Source organism: Telopea speciosissima, chromosome 8 (genome assembly GCF_018873765.1).
Source record: "Telopea speciosissima isolate NSW1024214 ecotype Mountain lineage chromosome 8, Tspe_v1, whole genome shotgun sequence".
Taxonomy (NCBI): Eukaryota; Viridiplantae; Streptophyta; class Magnoliopsida; order Proteales; family Proteaceae; genus Telopea; species Telopea speciosissima.
In genome coordinates, this window is record NC_057923.1 from 40,495,709 (window position 1) to 40,514,918 (window position 19,210).

The window sequence follows — 19,210 nt, forward strand, 5'->3', positions numbered from 1 at the left end:
CTGATTTGGTATGATTTCTATTTCAATTTCAGGAGGTGATTTTTATTTTTGAAATTGTTTGGTTTGATTTTTGCACCTTATTTCATTGAAATAGAAATCAAGTGAAATAGAAATTCTAAAATAGCTGAGGAACTGTTTCAGATTTCTATTTCATTTGATTTAGGCATTTAGCACTCTTGCTCTTGAATGAGCACATAGTTAATTTCATGGGTAAAATAGTAATTTCATTTTAAAAATAAAACACAACCCTTCTTCTCATAATGGTTTCACCACCACCACCCCACTCCCATCATTGCCACCGCCGCCACCACCACCACCACTACTACCCTGCAATTACCACCACCGCCACCACTTCTGTTGCCACCGCTACCGTCACCACTTCCATGCTGCCACCACCACTACTTCCACATCACCACTACCCTGCCACCATCGTCACCACCACCACCACCGCCATTATCCTGCTGCCACCACCATCATCCTTCCTAAAGAAATATAGAGAATCTATTCTTAGAATTTGAACTATCAAATGGATTTTTTTTATTCTTGAAATATTTCATATTGATACAACCAAAACAATTTTTATTTTTTTACCAAAAATCTATTTGTTGACTATTTCAAGAAATCAATCCAAAATTGAAATAGAAATCATACCAAATCAGGTCTAACATGGCAAGGCCTCACGAGGGTTGATTTGGGAATTAATTACAAGAATCCTCACGTTCTTGAAGGTGAGTGGGAAGTGATTCTTTTATGGAGTGTTTCTCGAGTTGTAATATTATGTATGTTGCATTATTTGAGACATGCATCATGTGTGTTATAACTCAAGCTGTTGCATTGACATATTGATCTTATTAAGATAAGCTTTGTGAAATGAGCTTCTGATTGTAGAGATAGAGGGTATGATATGGATTTGCATATGAATATACTCATTTATGTTGATCATTGTATGAGGGTTGGTATGGCTTTGTATGGGCTCTATCCATACCTTCAATTATGCGCATATACATTATACCCAGAATGCATGTGGCTAAAGTGTACCCCGTACAACATCTATTATACCTGCACCCATGACCGTTGAAATTTAATCTTATCTTATCTTCCATGTAGATGAAGTAGCAGCCTATGCCGGTTAGTTGTTTGCAATAGTTGTCAAACCAACACATAAGATCATCGATCAACACACGGGATTGGTAGTCGAGGAAAGATTCCTCAACCGAGAGTGGAAAAAGTACATCGATGATGATTTTATTGACTATCTACTTAGTAGAAGTCCTGAGAGCGAGGAGTTCCAAAAGGAGAACCCGGTATTTTTCCACCGAGATACTCAGTGCCTCAGTGAAGTATTCATGGAGATGAGGAAGCTCTTCGAGATCTAGGAAGACACACCTTGATGGGCAAGGATACTACGCAAGGTGAGCTTTCAACCCTTAAATGTCTTATGTACATATCTTCCCTTGAATTCCTTGAAGTTTGAGCCAAAGCCTAGAAGGTTTGGATGTGAAAATAGCCCTTTCAGCAGGGGCGGTAGATCATGCGGTTGTAGCTGCTGTTAAAACCGTCAGTGCTACCGTATAGGCTAAAATACTCTAAATGAAGGAGACAAAGAAGGAAGAGAAGGGAAGCGATTGATGGAGAGCTTGGACACTTGGACGTGTAGCTATTGGAGCTCCTCCCACTTGGTTAAGGTGAATCCATGGACCCCTAAGCCCCTCTTTCCCCTCTATTTTGGGTTTGGGGACTTTCTAGGGTTGGGGAATGGTGTAGGTCCTAAGTATACTTACGGGTATTGAATGTTGGCCAACATGGTGCTAATTGGCTACCCCTTGATGCCCCCATTGACCTCCTTCTAACCCCTTTTGTTGAACTTAGAGTTTATACCTCTAAAATCCTAGTTTAGGTCATTGTATGAACCAATCCCTTTAATCCCTTAATTTATTGGGATGATTAAGTTACTAGCAACCTATGAAAGCCTAGGATACTCCCCCTTCAATCCCTTGAGGCTTTGGAATCAAACGAAAATGGATTTGGGAAGTGAAGATCTCAAGAACTCGAGCTTTATCTTGGGCGGTAGTGTGAGGATCCATTATTTTCTCAGGGCACTCGAATGGCGCATGGAGGGTTTTATGTTGCTCCTCGGTTGGAGAGAGAGAAGGAATGCGTCTTCTCAGGGGTATGGTTCAATTTATTAGGGGATGGGGGTCATACAATAAAATGAAATTGAGTCACCACCTAGGTTTAGGCCTAGGACCCATTGGTGTAGCCCTAGAAAGGCTACGAGACTTCGGTTGGTCTGGTCAAAGATTCGAGGTAAGTGGTCAGGTTACAAGATGCTTATTTTTAAATATTCTCCCTTTTATGAATGTCTTATTCCCACATGTATGGCTAAATAATGATGCACAAACAATTTAATTAAATTAAACTATGTTGCACTAACTACTGCACACTACACGAGACTACTTGAAACGACTACATCATACTGGAATTAAAAAGTTAACGAAAGAAACATATACCTATACGCTTTAAGTAAATGCAATTATGCAAGACGGACAACATCCCCCTAGCTCAGGTGGAGGCAAAAGGCTGGCTTTGTCCCTTCGTCAGACAGAGTAACGGCTTACGAGTGTCTGATCTCAAGATCTCAGGCAAAATAACGGCGTTCCAAGGCTTTGGAAACTAGAGGCTCAAAGGCCGTATAGAGTGGCTATGCCATGGGAGGTTTCCTAGATTTAGGCAAAAAGGGTTTGAGGAAGCCTGACTTGAATAGCCCGGACTTTGGAAAGAGGGACGAGGCTCGAAGACTCAAAATCAGATTGGGGAAGGCTCCGAAACAAGGAAACAAGGAAACAAGAAGAAAAAAAACAATGGAAAAGTGGAGCTCTGGGGGTGCCCCCTCTCCCACATACTTGGATTATGCAAATGAGGGTACGTGACCCCCCTTTTATAGGCAAATTTTGGGTTCAGTGGCACCGTAAAAAATGTGCGGGGCCGCGGCAGAGTAAAAAATGGGGAAAATCCGAATCTAGGTGCCTGCAAAGTCGCACAACAGGGCCGCGTAGGCCGCACAGGTTTGTGCAACCCCGCGTGGTAGGGCTGCGCAGGCCACGGGGCCACGGCGCCGTGTGGCACAAGATGGTAAGGCCGCAACGCCGCGCTTTGTGGGGTACTGCCTTGTAGGGCTACAATCGTGACGTTGCCTTGTGGGGTTGCACGGGCTGTTCAGGGCCATCTAGGGGAGTTGTACACATGATGTAAGCTTTACGGGGCAAGTGGAGATGTTTTCTGATATAGTATTTGTTTTCGGGGACATTGCCAGTCATCTGCGTCTGATTGTCGTCATCACTGGGAGGGTGACAAAATTCAGCATCTATAGTTTGCCCCTCTTTGGCCGCCTGTGCTAATAGCCGATGGGCAAAGATAAAAGATTGCTTGATTGTGTCACCAGGAGCATGCATCACCGCCACTTTACTCATAGGTGACGAAGTTGAATGATAAAATCGCATTTCTACAAAATCATTCGATGAGAGAAAATTGCCATCACATTGCTCATGGGCGATGGATTTTTAAACAACACTTTGGCAAACCATTTGTTAAATCCTTTGAGGTTTTTTAGGTGACATTACTTGAGCATGTACTTACTTGATGGGGCAGCATTGCTCGGCTGGGTTTCTCCCTGGTGTTTAAACATTTGCTTGCTGGGATTCTAATCTTTGAACAATGTTCAGCCGGATTTCCTCCTAGCGTTCGAATATTGCTTGGCGGGAACCTGATTTTAAGCAACGTTGCTCACCTAGATTTCTGATAATGTGATAACACTGTGACCAAGTGCTTATAGTGTACAATGAGATGGCATCGCGACCGAACTTATGAAAAGGTATAATGATGAGACGACATCGCGATCGAATTTTCAAAAGTGTAACGATGAGACGGCATTGCGACCGAACTTTTCAAAGTGTAACAATGAGACGACATCGCAACCAAATTTTTGAAAGTGTAACAATGAGACAGCATCGCGATCGAATTTTGAAAGTGTAACGATGAGACAGCATCATGACCAAACTTTTGAAAGTGTAACGATGAGACGACATCGCGACCAAATTTTTGAAAATGTAACGATGAGATGGCATCGCGACTGAATCTCTTAAAGTGTAACGATGAAATGCCATCGTGGCCAAATTTTTTAAAGTATAACGATGAGACAATATCACAACCTAATTTTTTGAAACGTGTAACGATGAGACAACATCGCGATCGAATCTTTAAAAGTGTAACGATGAGACAGCATCGCGACTAAATTTTTGAAAGTGTAATGATGAGACGGCATCGCAACTGAATTTTTTAAAGTTTACCGATGAGACGACATCGTGACCGAACTTTTGAAAGTGTAACGATGAGACGGCATCGCAACCAAATTTTTGAAAAGATAGGAAGTTTCTAGGTCGAAAACTTTTGAAAAGAACAATTCAGGGTATGTCGACATGGCATCGAGGCTCAAACTTATTCCATATTTATGATTGACCCAAAATATCTAAAATAGTTACGTTGTGGTATCTATCTTTCCTCAATTCGCACCATATCAGTATTTATCGAAGTGTGACTAAAATTACACATCATACACTTCGTCTTCATTCTACTAATCTTAATCCTCTTATTTCCAAGGTTGACCTTCAAAGCTCTAACTTGAAGTTAATCCCTTCTTTTGTCTCATCACCAAAATGATATCATCGGCGAATAGCATAAACCATGAGACCTCGTCTTGAATGCTCTTGGTTATATCGTCCATGATAAATGCAAAAAGGTAAGGGTTTAAGGTTGAACCTTGATGTAATTCAATCGTAATTGGGAATTCCTTGCCCTGATCTCCCACAAATCTCACACAAGTCACTACACCCTCATACATTGCTACACCTTGTTAGGAGAAGAAGAAGAGGAGGGACATACCACTCAGAATCTCGCTTATAGCCCTAAATAGACTATGTTAGTTTGTGGTGTATCCTAATCCTATATTATCTATTTTCTTATATGATACATGCAATAGGTAGGCTGATAGGACAGAACAAGGGCACCCTTGACAGAACCGATATACCAATCGCTCGTGGGGGCGAATTGCAGGTACGTGGTTCCTTTGATATACCTAGGGAATAGGTCACTCGATCTTGGAGTAATCAAGCTAGTCCCTTTTTTGGGTAGCAAAGTACTCCACAACACACTAGTGAATACCCTCGCCGGTGGTTCTAGACCATTATAGTAAATATCAAGGGTTGTGGCTTCGCCCTGAATTATCCATGACTACACATGGGGTCCAATGACTAACCACGGGGCTAAATGTGTTCTCATGCAGTGTTGTGTGTGCATGAAAGTGGTGCAGGAAGCAAGCATCATCCGATCCCAGAGTACTTAGTATGATGTGCCCCATCTCCCTGGGGGTAGAGGCACAACAAGAAGTATCCTCGTCGTTTGATTTCCCTTCGAACACGATTTGGAGTGATGTGTGACCGATGTACTCTTCAAAAGCTTAGAGGAAACTTCTATAGGATTGTTGTTCGTCTGGCAATAATGTATGGGGTACAATGTTGGGCAGTTAAGAAATGTCACATTGATAAGCTTTGTGTAACAGAGATGAGGATGTTATGATGGATGTGTGGAAAAACAAAGTAGGATAAAGTATGGAATGAACATATAAGAGGAGACTAGGGAGTCGCCCCGATCAATGACAATCTCTGAGAGAGTCGTTTAAGGTGGTGTAGTCATATTCAACGGAGGACTAGAAATGTCCTAGTAAAGAGGAGTGATATGATTTTGATTGAAGGAGATAAAAGAGCTAAGGGCAGACCTAAAATGACCATAGGAGATGTGGTGAAGAAAGACATGCATAGTCTAGGTCTGGTCCCAAATATAACCTCGGACTGAGCCTGAGGGCAAGGATCTATGTCGCAAACCCCATTTAACTGAGATTATCCTAACGTTTTGGGTTGTGCCTTTTTCCTCTTACTATCTTTCATCATTCTATTTATTTTCCATCTTCCATTTGTCCTTTTCCTTTGTCATTTCTCATCTCTTTCCCCATCCCTCTTCTCCCATCCTTTGTTCATCTTTTTTGTTGTTGATGTTGTCCTTAGTGCTGTATAGAATTGTTCCTCGCTTTACTTTCTATTTTCTTCTGCATGTTAATAATTTTGGTTCACTTGCTATTCTCATATCCCTTAGATATTAATATTGTTATATGTTTCTACTTCGAGTTCTCACTTGCTATTTCCAGTTCTTAGTTGCTATTTTTGACAATTACTAAGTTCTGATTTCTATTTTCATTTACTTACTATTCCATTATCTCCTTTCAAGTCAAGATCTGACCCTTCGATTAGCATCAGGACTTGCTGGACCATTCCTCACCCCATCTAGCCACTCAACCTATACTTGCACCAAATCTGATTCTTATTGGATTGGTTACTAGTTTTCTCCAATTTTGGCCCTAATTCCTTGCCTGCAGTTCTAGATATTATATTGGTTTTCTAACCCCAAACTTTGGGTGATTAAATAGCCATTAATTTTATTAGCAGTCTAGTTTTTTTACTTCTTATAATTAAGTTTGCTTCCTAATATTCAATAGTGGTTCAATAGAAATTAGATTTTAGTGGTCCATTAGAAATTAGAAAGAGTTGACTTTTTATAGAGATGCCTGATAATACCTCAATTCGAGAGAGAGAGAATGCTTGAGTCATAATTTTAAAACCAAACTAATATAGCTGGTTCTCTTGTAAGCAGAAACTATATGCTCAACCCGAAGTTTCTTGAAATTGGGATCAAGTGCTATTACCCTAAAACCTAAACCAAAACCAATACCCCAGCATCTCCTCCTCTTATAGTCCTTACATGTCCTCTGGAGATCTTGTAGAAAACTCTATGCCCAGTACCCAACATCATGCGTGCTGACATACCTGTAGTGCTTTTCATGCCGTAATTGCTTCTCAGATTCTGCAACTACTAAGGCAGAATCCATAGCTTCAGCTACTGCATCAATATTCCATGGGTTGACACGGATTGCCCCACTGAGTGATGGGGAGCAGCCAATGAACTCAGATAACACTATCATGCTCTTCTTTGGAGCTAATGGGTCTAGTACTTGCAAGGTATGATCTAGTTTCTCATTTCCTTGCCTGCAGATAATGTATTCATAAGGTATGAGATTCATTCCATCTCTCACTGCTGTGAGTAGACAACACTCGGCAATCACGTAATACGCAATTCTCTTGTAGGACTGAAGTGGGGTATTAATTAAAACAATAGGATTGTAACCTGGCCTTCCAAATCTTTCATTAATCCTCTTTTCTATGGAATAAGTTTCAGATTGAACCTCCTCTACATCTCTCCCTCTGCCTCTTAAGGGTTTGCAATTTAAACCAACACAACCTTCCCCCTCTAATTAGGGTGTTGGACCAGTAACTGCTCCATGGCCAATAGTTTTAAGCTTATGCCTTTGAAGATATCCATATCATCCACTCCAAGTAAAACCATTTGACCCTTAAACTGATCCTGTGGCACTGCAACCCTAGATTCAGTTTCAGGAAGATTCAACACAGATCTAAGTGTTGTTCGATGGCTATCAATGAGAGGGGGTGAATCAGTGATGTAAATATTTCAATTTCTTCCCCACTGGCACTGGTAATTACTGGGCGGATCTGAAAACAAACCACAAGGTCGTGTACACACCCCAGCCAGACTCAAAGGCTCTACCAAGTGTGTACACCCATTCTACAGCCCACACACTCAAAATGCAATAACAAAGATATAATGCAAAAATCCACAAGCACAACAGAAGGTATACATGGTTCGGCAAGTTGCCTACATCCACGGAGCAACGCCACTATGGGCTTCGTATTTGCTCAAATACTCAACTTTGCTGCACCTACAGCTGGGAGCACCCACACTCAAATTTTTTCAGCATAGAACTGAGAGGGAAATTAAGCCAGTACAAAAAGTACCCAATGCCTGAGAGCATCCACTCCCAGTATTTAGCACCCACTAAATACAAGACAAAAGTCAATAGAGTTGGGTTCATATCAATACCCTACAAATAAGCTCAGACTAGCTTAGGTTATCAACATGTATCACCTAACACTAGTAAAAATAGAAAACACAGACAATCACAAAGAAAAATGGAAGATTGGAAGCTTTACAACCATTTGTCTGTACCGATCTCAGATGTGATGGAGCCTACTGGAACTACTAACTCTTCCCTTGCAAGGAGAGACTTGGGTTTTCAACTGCACACTGCCATAAGGGGATCACAGATAGCTCCTTTCTTCTTGTCTCTTCCTCTTCTTGTATTTCTTCAAGAACCAATCAAAAACCCCAATTTCTCCGTAAATAGATCTTCAAAAAACCATTGAGAACAAGCTTGATGGAACCCCAAAACAGCCTTCTATTTTTTCAAAAATCAAAGCTGTAGAGAGAGAGATCAGATTCCATCATCACCCATTTGGTTGCTCTATTTTTCAAGCAAAAACCCCTCTGTCTTCTTTTCTTTTCTTCTCTTCTTTTTCCCTCTTCTTTCTCCTTTTTTTCTTCTCTCTTAACCTCTTCACGGTTCTGTAGCTTTTCCTTTTGAGAAGAAAGCAACTTCTCCTTTTTACAAAAAAAGACCTTTTAGAAAAGTACCAAAATGACCCTTTTAGATTAACTAATCAAAACTTCACAAAAGAAATCTTCAAGATGGGTATTGCTTAAAAAAACTATTTAGAAAAGTCAATGGCACATCTTTTGAGAACTTTTTGGAGAAATAATTTCAAATGTTCTCAAAAGCAACTTTACATCTCCAATTTCTTACAAATTTCAAAAGAACCCCTGTACCATCTATTTGTGTCATTGAAAGTAAAATTTATATTTATTTGCAAACAAACTCCTGAGACACAAATATGAAACTGTAGGCTGGCCGAGAGCAAGACTCAAAATCCAAACTTTCTAGATTTGCTTCCATTTTGGACACCCGTACGAGAAAATTCATAACTTCCTCATTTGACGTCAGATTGACAAACCGTTTAAACCGATGGAAAGAGGACTCGATGAACTAACTTTTTCTAGTTCAAAGCTCTTTCAAATTCTGAAGCAGAATCCACTGAAAAAATCCTTGAAGGTACCACAGTTGCGATAACCTATGCATTAGGATACAAGAGTGAATCCAATGACCACCAAACACCTCCAAACACTTTGTAACACTACCAAACAAAGTTTCTTGAGCCATTGGACACTTCCATAACCTCAAGACTGCACTGCTCTTGGTTGCCAACAATGACAACCTATATGCAACAATCTCTCCCTTTGGAGTTGTTGGCAACCTTCTCATCATCTGTGTGCTTGCATGTACAACCAACACATCATACTCAAACTCCCCCTGCTTGCAAAACCTTCATTTTCTCCCCCTACAAAGGACATGAATTCTCGACAGGAATTCTCCCCATACAGTGATGAGGACTCTCTCTCCCCCTTTGACAACAAGTACAAAGGGATGTACAAGGACTCCCCTTGAGCCCATAATGGGAGCAAATCATCTTCAATAAGCATGCTCCCCCTGCTCCTCTGCACCTCAATGCCTGGGAATAAGAACCACTCCCAACTTCTGTCTGAGGAACTCAAACTGCTCCTTAGGTAATGGTTTTGAAAATATCTGCTGACTGTTCTGTTGTGGGGATAAACTCCAATCTCACTACTCCTTCTCTGACCTTCTCTCTCAAGAAGTGATATCTGATTGCAATGTGCTTTGTCCTGGAGTGCATGACTGGATTCTTTGAGATGTTGATAGCACTTGTATTATCACAATAAATCACTACAGGCCTATCAACCTCAACACTCAAATCCTTCATCATCTGTTTCATCCACAACACCAGTGTACAACATGATGTGGTTGCTATATACTCAGCCTCTGCAGTAAAAAGGGAGACCGAATCTTGCTTCTTGCTATGCCAAGCCACTAAACTGCCACCCAAATAGAATGCACCACCACTGGTGCTTTTCCTGTCATCCACATCACCTGCCCAGTCTGCATCTGAAAAAGCTGATAATGTGAAGTCCTTGGTTCTGGGGTACCACAAGCCATAGTCAATGGTACCTTTCAAGTACCTAAAAATTCTCTTCACAGCTGCTACATGAGTTTCTTTGGGCCCAGCTTGAAATCTTGCAACCATACACATAGCCTGCAAGATATCAGGTCTACTAGCTGTCAAGTACAAGAGACTTCCAATCATTGATCTATAAGTAGTGTGATCAACTGATGGAGATGCATCATCTTTAGTCAACTTGCATCCAATCATCATGGGTGTACTAACAGGTTTGTAGTCTTCCATGGTGAACCTTTTCAACATTTCTCTCACATACTTGGATTGACAAATAAAAATTCCTTCTTTTAGCTGACTGATCTGCAACCCCAAAAAGAATGAGAGTTCACCCAACATAGACATTTCAAATTCAGCCTGCATCTTCTCTACAAAATCTCTACACATCGCATCCTTATGGCCACCAAAAATGATGTCATCTACATACACAACTACCACAAGCTGACTATCTACAGTTGATTTCACATACAAATTACTATCCACCATACCCTTTTTGAAACCCAAATGACATAAATAGGTGTCCAATCTAGCATACCAAGCTCTGGGAGCTTGTTTCAGCCCATATAAAGTCTTCCTCAACCTGCAGACAAGTGTAGAATCTTCACTGAGTTGGAATCCATCCGGTTGCTCTGTGTAAACTTCTTCATCCAATGTGCCATTCAAGAAAGCAGACTTAACATCCATCTGATAAACCTTGAAACCTTTGTGAAAAACAAGTGCTAGGAATAATCTAATTGCCTCAAGTCTTACCACTGGAGCAAAAGTCTCCTCAAAATCAATACCTTCTACTTGAGCATATCCCTTGCATACAAGTCTAGCCTTGTTTCTTACAACTTGACCATCTTCATTGGGTTTGTTTCTGAAGACTCATTTTGTGCCAATTACATTTTTTTCAACTGGCCTAGGAACCAAATCCTATGTGTGATTTCTTTCAATCTGGTCAAGCTCTTCATTCATGGTTTTCATCCAGCTCTCATCTTTACTTGCCTCCTCAATAGTTTTTGGCTCAACTTATGAGAGAAGAGAGTAGGTGTTGGAGTACGCTCTTCTAGTTTGCTTACCTGTACTCCTGGTTCTCATCCCTGCACTAGGATCACCTATAATTTGATTTTCTGGATGATTCTTAACAGTCCTGCTTTGCCTTTCCTGCTCATCTGCCTCAGTGTCAGACTTGTCATGTTCATGCCCCTGTTCATCTCTTCCTTCTTGCCTATCCTCATCTGCTTCACTCACCTCAGTAAGGTCTTCAATTTCAATAGAATCAGCTCCTGACCTAGTAGAGGAATCTCTTTTCCCATCAACCTTGACATCTGCACTTTCCATAATTTTGCCAAGTCTTTTGTTGTAGCATCTGTAGGCTTTGCTTGTGGTGGAATAGCCTAGAAAGATGCCCTCATCAGCTCTATCATCAAACTTCCCCAAATCTTGATTGGTATTTTTGATGTAGCACTTGCTACCAAAGACTTTGAAATGTCTTACTGTAGCTTTCTTATCAAACCAAATCTCATAAGGAGTTTTGTTCTCATGAGCTCTCAACATACACCTGTTGTGAATATATACTGCAGTGTGTACTGCTTCTCTCCAAAATTTGTTACCCATGCCATTTTCAATCAACATGGTCCTTGCCATCTCTTGAATAGTCCTGTTCTTCCTTTCTGCAACACCATTCTGTTGAGGTGTTCTTACAGCTGAGGTCTGTCTTTTGATGCCATTTTTATAACAATATTCTTTGAAGTTTGTCCAGGTGTACTCACCTCCTCTATCAGATCTCAGACATTTAATCACTTTCCCTGTTTGTTTCTCAACTTGTTTTCTGAAGACTTTGAACATTTTTAATGCTTTTGATTTGTGCTTTAAAAAATATGCCCATGTCATTCTGGAGTGGTCATCAATAAATAAGATAAAATATCTCTCTCCTGTGATGCTCTGTGTCCTCATAGGACCACATATATCAGTGTGCACCAACTCCAATGGTTGACTAGTATGATACTCTTTTGACTTGAAAGATACTCTAGTCTGTTTCCCTTTCTGACAAGAACCATAAATATGGTTTGATGGCTTTTTCAAAATAGGTATATCTCTAACAGCCTTCTTTGAAGAAATTTTCCAAAATAGTTAAACCCAATATGTCCAAGCCTCCTGTGCCATAACCATGTCTCTTCCTCCATGCTTAGCATACAGGTGTCTTTAACGGTCTCTGTCAAGGTGTAGAGATTCCCTGAAGTTCTTTTTCCTGTGGCCATCAACTTCCCTATGCTTGTTCTCCTAATTTCACAGCCTTGGCTATTAAACACCACTTCATGTCCCCTATCACAGATTTGACCGATACTGAGTAAGTTGTGTTTGAGTCCTTCCACATACAACACATCTTGGGATTGCACCTTCCCATTGTTGAGACTAATGGTACCCTTTCCAACTATTTTAGCACCATCATTGTTCCCAAACTTCACTGACCCACCTGCATAGGTCTCTAACTTCTCAAACCTCTTCTTGTCTCCTGTCATGTGACTTGAGCAACCACTATCAAGAATCCATGGTGTTGAGCCCCCTTGAGCTCTGAAAGTTGTTTGTACAACCATAGAACTATTGCCCTTTTCTACACTGCTCTTCTGAACCCATACTCTGCTTCTTGATTGAGGTTTCTGTAGTTGCTTCTCTCTAGGAATTTGTCTCTTAGGCTTGGTTGTTTTAACACTTCTGACATTACCCTATCTATCTCTGTTGTATGGTCTCTGTGAAGGAAATACAGTTCTGCAGTCCCTGGCAATATGTCCATAATTGCTACATCTGTGGCACTCAACCATCACATCCATCAAGGGTGCAAAAAGATTCCTATCAACAAAGTTTGGTGGACCAAGATTGAATTTGCAATCTGAAATTTTGTGTCCAAAAGTATTACACTTGTAACAATGACCTTGAAAGAACTGTCTTTGTCTCATTGGCTCTCTTTGCCATTTGTATTGAGCCCTGTGATCAACAACATTTTTAGCTTTCTGTTGAGAAGGATAGTAATAACCAAAGTTCTCTACTCTCTTACCTGGCCATGCCATTTGTTGTTGTCTAGCATGGTTAGTCTTATGGGGTGGAGTTTGGTTTTTCTTAACTCTCTTATCCTTCACAGTAATAGGATTTTGAGCTGTGCCTTTTTCTTTTCCCTTGGCACTCTTTGATGATTCTCCTACAAATCCAAGACCGAATTTGTTGTGAGTTGATCTTTGGGAACTAAGGATCTCATCAAGCTTCTTGCAACTAGGATGCACTTGTGAAGATGTTTCTATGTCATGTATACTTGAGTCATTCTCGAACTCAACTACCTTTGCCTTGAGAGCATCAATCTCCTTCTGAAAATCAAAATGTTCAGCTAGGATATTGGACTCCTCTTCCAATTTAGTCTTCAGAGATAGATTTTCTGATTCAAGCTTTGTGCATTCTGTAATTTTCTGTGATAACTCCTCTTCAAGATCTTCTAAAATCTTTCTTGATTCATCTGCTTGTTTTTTCAACTGAAGAACTAATTGCTCTTGTTCCCTAAGATTTTGTGAAACATGTTTAACCTTCTTTCTTTCTTTCTTGAGCTCTTTGAGAGCAGCTCTAAACTCTTCTTCAAAGTTCACTTCTCCTTCTTCTTCATTTTCAGAAGTTGTGCATGTTTTTGGTGATTCATCTTCTTTTTCTTCAAACACCATAAAAATGGCATGATGATCTACATCATCATCTGATTCATCTTCAGATTCTTCCTCAGATGTGTCATTACTCTTCTTAGAAATGAAGCTTCTTTTCTTGAATTGATTTTTCTTGGATGACTTGGAGAAAAATTTCTTCTTCTTTCCCTTGAAACTTGTTTTCTTTTCTTCTTCATCATCACTCTCCATTTGCCCCTTGTGGGGACATTTAGCTGCAAAGTGTCCAACTTTACCACAGTTGAAACACTTAAATGGAAGCTTATTTTTATACTTCTCTGTCCCCTTTTTTAGCTTTCTGGTGAAGTGGGCTATGATCTCATCATCATTATCACTGTCTTCTTCATCACTTTCAAGTTGCTCTTTTATTTTCAATTTCTTCATTGCCTTAAATGCTGCCTCTTTGTCAACTGACTTTCCTTTGCCTTTTCTCATCTCATAAGTTGTAAAGATCCCATGTAGCTCATCTAAGCTAAGTACTTCTAGATCCTTAGCTTTCTCAACAGCTGAAACCTTGGAGTCAAGTCTATCTGGTAGAGATCTAAGAATTTTCTTCACAACAATAGAGTCAGTTAGACTCTCGCCCAGTCCTCTGATGGAGTTTACAACCCCATTGACTCTAAGCATATAATCTTCAATATTTTCTTCATTCAACATCTTCAATCCTTCAAACTGAGCTCTATAAACTTGGAGCTTAGCTTCTTTGATTTTTGCATCTCCTTCGTGGATGCTTTTTAGCTTGTCCCAGAGTTATTTGGCAGACTTGCATTCCATCACTTTTACAAACTCACTGTCAATAAGAGCACATTTGATTGCATGCATGACTCTACTGTTGTTTTGATAGTTCTTCTTCTCTTAGTTGTTTGTAGGTGCAACACCAATCATGGTGTATTCATTCAACACTGAAGCCCAAACATCATATCCAAGAGACCCCAGATAGGTTTCCATTCTATTCTTCTAAAAAGCATAATTTGTTCCATCAAAGTGTGGTGCCTTTCCTGAAGACCCTTCTCCGGAAGCCATACTGACCCTGAATCACTCAGCTGCCTCTGAAGCTGTCACTGAGTCCCAAGCTCTGATACCAATTGTTGTTTGATGGCTATCACTGAGAGGGGGGTGAATCAGTGATGTAAATTTTTCAATTTCTTACCCACTGGCACTGGTAATTACTGGGCGGATCTGAAAATAAACCACAAGGTCGTGTACACACCCCAGCCAGATTCAAAGGCTCTACCAAGTGTGTACACCCATTCTGCAGCCCACACACTCCAAATGCAACAATAAAGATATAATGTAAAAATTCACACGCACAACAGAAGGTATACGTGGTTCGGCAAGTTGCCTACATCCATGGAGCAATGCCACTACGGGCTTCGTATTTGCTCAAACACTCAACTTCGCTGCACCTACAGCTGGGAGCTCCCACACCCAAATTTTCTCAACATAGAACTGAGAGGGAAATTAAGCCAGTACAAAAAGTACCCAATGCCTGAGAGCACCCACTCCTAGTATTTAGCACCTACTAAATACAAGACAAAAATCAATAGAGTTGGGTTTATATCAATACCCTATAAATAAGCTCATACTAGCTTAGGTTATCAACATGTATCACCTAACACTAGTAAAAATAGAGAACACAGACAATCACAAAGAAAAATGAAAGATTGGAAGCCTTACAATCATTTGTCTGTACCGATCTCAGATGTGATGGAGCCCACTGGAACTACTAACTCTTCCCTTGCAAGGAGAGACTTGGGTTTTCAAGTGCACACTGCCATAAGGGGATCACAGATAGCTCCTTTCTTCTTGTCTCTTCCTCTTCTTGTATTTCTTCAAGAACCAACCAAAAACCCCAATTTCTTCATAAATAAATCTTCAAAAAACCATTGAGAATAAGCTTGATGGAACCCCAAAACAGCCTTCTATTTCTTCAAAAATCAAAGCTATAGAGAGAGAGATCAGATTCCATCATCACCCATTTGGTTGCTCTATTTTTCAAGCAAAAACCCCTCTTTCTTCTTTTCTTTTCTTCTCTTCTTTTTCCCTCTTCTTTCTCCTTTTTTTTCTTCTCTCTTGACCTCTCCACGGTTCTGTAGCTTTTCCTTTTGAGAAGAAAGCAACTTCTCCTTTTTACAAAAAAAGACCTTTTGGAAAAGTACCAAAATGACCCTTTTAGATTAACTAATCTAAACTTCACAAAAGGAATCTTCAAGATGGGTATTGCTTAAAAAAGCTTTTTAGAGAAGTCAATGGCACATCTTTTGAGAACTTTTTGGAGAAATAATTTCAAATGTTCTCAAAAGCAACTTTACATCTCCAATTTCTTGCAAATTTCAAATGAACCCCTGTACCATCTATTTGTGTCATTGAAAGAAAATTTTATATTTATTTGCAAACAAACCCCTGAGACACAAATATAAAACTGTAGGCTGGCCGAGAGCAAGACTCAAAATCCAAACTTTCTAGATTTGCTTCCATTCGGGACACCCGTACGAGAAAATTCATAACTTCCTCATTTGACGTCGGATTGACGAACCGTTTGAACCGATAGAAAGAAGACTCGATGAACTAACTTTTTTTAGTTCAAAGCTCTTCCAAATTCTAAAGCGGAACCCACTAAAAGAATCTTTGAAGGTACCACAGCCGCGGTAACCTATGCATTAGGATACAAGAGTGAATCCAATGACCACCAAACACCTCCAAACACTTTGTAACACTACCAAACAAAGTTTCTTGAGCCACTGGACACTTCCATAACCTCAAGACTGCACTACTCTTGGTTGCCAACAATGACAACCCATATGCAACACTAAGCTGGCCTATATGAATCCCAACTAGAAGAATTTTAATGCTACTGTTCTCCCATAATACTCCAGTCCTATGTAACTCCTTTTAGAGTGATAAGCAAGCCCAAGCATTCTACTACAGCATGATAAGAAGTGCCTAGCATAATCGAAAGAATGGAAACCAATAAGATCAGCATTTAGGAGTGCACGGAGAAGCTCATCTCGAACAGGTAGTGTGCGATATATCTCAGATGATGAACAGGGGCTATGAAGGAAGAACCCCAGTTTCACAGTATTAAACCTCTTCCTAAGAAATGTTGGTAACACCATTAAGTGATAGTCATGAACCCACACAAAATCATCATCAAGGCTTATTACTTCCATCACCTTGTCTGCAAATATTTTGTTTACAGAGACATAAGCATTCAGAGGGACCAATCAAACCTTCCACCAAGATCAAGAGACAGAGGAAGCATGTAATGAAAGAGAGGCCATAGTTGTTGTTTACAGAACCTGTGGTAGAATTTACTAAAGAGTTCTGAACTCTTAGTGCTTCTAGCACGTTTGCTATGAGTTCCAAGAATGGCACTCCTGATGGACTTATGGGGCCATAGGCTCACCCAAGGGTACTTAGGACCAAAACTCAGAATCGTCTGGTGGCTCTCAAGGAAAGATCAAGATAACTATTGGGGTCGAACGATATAGGGAAGAATTTCCTCACAAAAATAAAACTACTCGACAAGGTCTTTGTGGAGTCTCCCCTCTGATGATGAGATAGCATAGAAAGGCAATTCTTACTAATGACAATGGACGACTAAATTGAATGATAACCCAAGGTTTGCCAATACATGCATGGTGATAAGTGAATATATGAGATACCCGATACATGAGGATTAAATTGATGCCATACAAGTTATGTAGGGAAAGAAAGCATACAAAAGCATTAGCAAGGTGGTTCAGGTACCTGTCACCATGCCCGAAGATGATCCTTCATCTTCAGTAGTCATGGGAAATACGCTCCCAAGGGGTTCACTACACGGCTGTGGCTGCATGGGGACGTTGGCTTGACTATACGGCATATATCTAGGCCAATGCGTACGATAGGTACAATTTCTGGATATATGCCCCCTCTTGTAGTTATAGCGTCGAACTCCCCAATTTGGGGTGTCGGTCTCAGATGGTGCAGCAAATGCTGAAGGATTCACCGGTACGGCTTGTGCCCGGTGTGTAAATTGGAACCGAGCATTCACATCAGCCATGAATTGCAGCTATTGTTGCTGTATTGAAGAGGTTGCATTGTTCAGGAACAGCCGTTGTTGTTCTTTGAAGTCTCACATCATGCTCTAGACGATAGCAGTGACATCCTGTGTAGTAAGCGCGGGTGGCGTGATAAGAATGGTGGAACCAGATGTCCTGATTGCTTCTCGACTTGGGGAGGTTGGGTTCCCAGTGACTTTCTTGCGAGCGTGAACCATGCTTGATTCCTAAGAGGAGAAATCAAGTCACACTCACAATTGAACTCCATCATGCATTTATCATTAAAGCGCTAAAAATCTACATGAGTGGGGTAGGATCATGTTTAGGCGAGTCAAAGTAATTAAATACACACACGCATATCAAAACTCAAGTGATTCCACCTTAGCAAGTAAATGAGTTGTGGTAAGCTATCTAGATGTGAGGAAGGTTGTTCCACAACAAACCCAAAAGTTTACTTCAATATTGGGACCTACACTCGACCAAAATTCAAATCTCTTCGAATCCCTTGTTCTACTGTATTTTCTCCCTTAAATGTTCAATATCCTTGCAGAACACTTCACACATGACACAAAGGTGGCTGCTTCATGTATGGTTTCTTAACCCGTGTCTTACATAATCACAAAATTGTTGTTTCACTTCCATGTGCCATTAATCGAAGAATGAAGAGGATCACATGTTGCCCTCAATGATAATACTACACTAACGGATATGAAAATGATGGAATTGGGAGGGTAGTCTAGAGCTTCCACCTAAAAGAGTACCAGTAGCAAGAGGGCTCAAGAGAAGACGAGGGAACAATCTGGAGATGATGGCAGTCATGATGGTGACCATGGAGGGGAGAGTTGGTGGAGGTGATGCAAAGTCGTTGCCCCACCCAGATGAGGTTATAAGACGCATCGCTTCTCTGCCATGGAACCAAGAATGGAAGAACACTACAAGGTCTTGAGGACTCATTTAAATGAGAACTTCGTTACCCTGCATTCGATGATTAATTTGGAATTTACTGAAATTGATGAGAGATTGGGCGACATAGAAGGTGGTCTTAATCATAGAAGATTCAGAGAGGGTCGAATAAATACCATGAAAAAGGGTAAGGGAGAGAAGAAACAAATAGATTAGACTTAAGATTTCTATTTTATTGTCTTAGTATGTTATGCTCTTTGTTAATTATTCAATTAGTTTTTTAGTTGTGGGGTAGCAAGGAGAAATGGAGAATTGAGATGTACTTTCTCTTTTCTACTTATTGACTGAAAGGATCTATTATTAATAACACTATCTTATCTATCACACATTCCTATCTGTCTCTATAATTATTATGTGTTGTTAAGGCTTTTATTAGGTGATACCTATTATCGAGTATACCATTATGGGTCAGATCGATCAG

The 19,210-nt window shown here is 40.4% G+C and overlaps 1 pseudogene; it reads right to left on the minus strand.

Annotated features, from left to right (window-relative positions):
* Positions 1 to 6,712: 6,712 nt before the first annotated feature.
* On the minus strand, positions 6,713 to 17,828 carry LOC122672295 (annotated as a pseudogene).
* Positions 17,829 to 19,210: the final 1,382 nt, after the last annotated feature.